This window comes from Lepisma saccharinum, chromosome 3 (genome assembly GCF_977018435.1).
Source record: "Lepisma saccharinum chromosome 3, izLepSacc3.1, whole genome shotgun sequence".
NCBI lineage: Eukaryota > Metazoa > Arthropoda > Insecta > Zygentoma > Lepismatidae > Lepisma > Lepisma saccharinum.
The window spans coordinates 43,632,935-43,635,833 of NC_139231.1; the positions used below are offsets into that span (position 1 = coordinate 43,632,935).

The 2,899-nt window shown below is 37.6% G+C and overlaps 1 protein-coding gene across 2 annotated transcripts in view; it reads left to right on the top strand.

Annotated features, from left to right (window-relative positions):
• The window catches only part of Sema2a (Semaphorin 2a), a 1,542,453-nt gene that overhangs the window by 73,332 nt on the left and 1,466,222 nt on the right, over positions 1 to 2,899 (top strand). The window lies entirely within an intron of this gene.

Below are 2,899 nucleotides of genomic sequence, written 5' to 3' on the forward strand. Positions count from 1 at the left end.
GTTGAATTTTATAGATATTCCGTTACTTTTTTCCTTTCAGCGTGAACTAAATTGTTAATACTCTTTAATAGTACATATAAACTTCCCCTTTTTGTGTTACTTTTGGCTAATTTGCGAATATGGGGATGAAATTGATGAATGGACACTCACAAACATCCATGCCCAGGCCGCGATTCGATTCCGGAGCCCCTGGCTTCGTAACGCGATGTGATAACCTCTCGCCACGGGGGCCGGCGTTAGCAAAGTATGATGACCTCTATGTTGCCTTCATCTTTTGTGTTTCTGTTTTCTAATTTTATTTGTTATTTATTATTATTTGTCTTGTCTTCGATTATTTCAACAAGTATCATCCTGCTGAAAATCTCTAAAAAGAAATCGGGTTCTCTTTTTAAGGGCACGGTTTTGTAGTTATAGAAGCCACGAAATATATTCCAATATTTGTAGCTACCAACCACACACGAAGATTCACCTGAATACTTTAGAAGGAATTCAAAAAAGATGTTATTTTTCAGAATTTTGAATATGATAGCACTTTCTTTTTTAAAGGAAAACTTAATCGCCCAGCCAATCCTTAAGCGTAGCAGGGTAATGGTAGAGTCCACTCCTTGCAGTATGAATTTTGTGATCTTCGTTGACTGGTGTCTCTTGTGAACTCCATTAAGCAAAAGCGTAGGTACTCTGCATGTTACTAAGTTGCAGCTCTGGAACTGCAACGCGACCACCATCTGCAGTAGTTCCTTTCTTTCTCTTGAATTGGATCATTTTCGGTGCTTTCCTGTCGTTCTTTCTTCCTTGCCCCGATTAACTGAACAGCAAAATTTCAAGTCACTCAAACAATATATCCAATCCTTGAATATACGCAAAATTACAATATGGAAATAATTTGCAAAATTTAATTTTTTTTAAGTAAGTAATATTAAGAAAATATATAGATTATACGTAGGCGGTATTGAATTATTTCTTTTCCAAGTTGGGAGAGCTGACTGCCATTCACATTTTCTGTCTGTTTAAATTTTAAGAAGGAAAGAAAATTCCAAAGACTTGCGTACAATGCATTTTATATTTATTGGTGCTTATTGAAAATTTGAAATGTAAACTATTATTAATTGTAATGCAGTGTGTCATTTCACTAGTCGTTATTCTCGCAGCTGTAGTAATCAGAGACAAAAACAACACCATGTTAATTAAAGTAAAACGTTCCGTTTCGTGAAATCTGAATTTCGAGCCCTGCTTATAAATTGAAGACTAAAATTGGTAAACGCTGTAAGTGTAATTCAAACACGGTTTTCCACGTTAAACTGTGAAATGTGTCATGCTTTAGAATGTGGTAAAAGTGAAAAGTGGCTGGTAGTCCTCAAAGTAGTTCAAAGGGCGTGTAAAGAGGTCACTAGTGTGAACGTTCTTACGGGCTGAAGTGCGGAACGATGCGATTTCCCAACACTTTCGCTTTTGACACTTACAACGTTAACCACTTTTAGTCCTCAATTATCAAACTCATGCGCTCCAAATATTCTTGATAAACCTGTAGATTTGGTGCTTTCATCAACAACGAAGCACTGTTCAACAGTGGAAATTTTCCAGAAGTGAAAATAGCGGTCCTTTCTAAATTTCAGGTCGCTGAACACGAAAATCACACTGAAAATTGCCTCCTGGATCAGGTTTCTGGGTAATTTCACTTTTTACATTTTACATATAACGCTATGGGAGTACAATAGTACGAATAACAGTTTACAACCTTACCATTTTATACACGCCGTTCTTTTGCCTGTCGCTTGTAAAGAACATCTGGAGCATCTCTCTGGATTTCCAGCAGAAATCTGCTAACATTGAAACTGACTACTTTCCTTTGTAATGCTGTTTTATTGCAGAAATGCCCTGATGGAATCGCTCTCCTTTTTCGTCACTGAAAGCGCCACAATTCTCTGGGAACACATCAGTATGTGAATGCAGGAATTGCATTTTTAGTAACATGTTGCATCCAATTCCCTCGTAGGCAGATATGAGTTCTTCCACTAGGTATTTGTAATTTTCAGCACGAAGGTTGCCCAATAATTGTGTACAAACATTCCGGAAACAATTCCAGGCATGTAGCTCATCAGGATTGAGATTTGATTCAAACTGTGTGTCTTGAAAAAGCTTGCGTATCTGGCGACCTATAAATACATCCTGTTTTACCTATTCCGTACTTAGACGTGGAAATGTTTGGCGTAAGTATTCAAATGCACGTTTATTTTTGTTAACGGCCTTCGCAAATGCCTTCATAAGTCCCAGTTTTATGTGCAACGCTGGTAGGACAATTCTGTTAGGGTTCACTAGAGGTTCGTATGAAATGTTTTGAGTGCCAGGCAGCAAAGCTGTTCGTACAGGCCATTCCTTCTATGTATATAAGCATATTTTCGGATCTGGCCCCCCATTCAAAAAAATCCTGTGTACGGTCCTGCCTCCGCTTATGCACACTTACGAGCATTACAGAGTTGCAGCAACTGCATCGAAAGTGGTGGAACAGGTACAGTCAACGGCAAAGATAATGGTATGTAAATTGTCCACCACTATTTTCATTACTTTTATATTCTACATCGTGTGTTTTTTTAAGGAATTAAACTATGTTGGTTCGAAGCAGGCATTGTTCTCTCTTTTTGGCGTCATTATTTCATTTCCTTGTCATCACATTGTGTAATGCAGACCGAATGAAAATGGTGATGGACAATTCGCCTACTGTTTCTTTCGCCGTTGGGTGTACAAGCCAAAAATGTCAATGACTGTACAATTTCTACGTAGCTAATAAAGGTTTGTGTGATTAAATTAAAACATGACGATGTGAGTTGGTGAAGGAAGATATTAGAGAGAAAGACAGTATTTTACAAAACTATTATTTTGTCATCAACAAAGCAAAATAAGC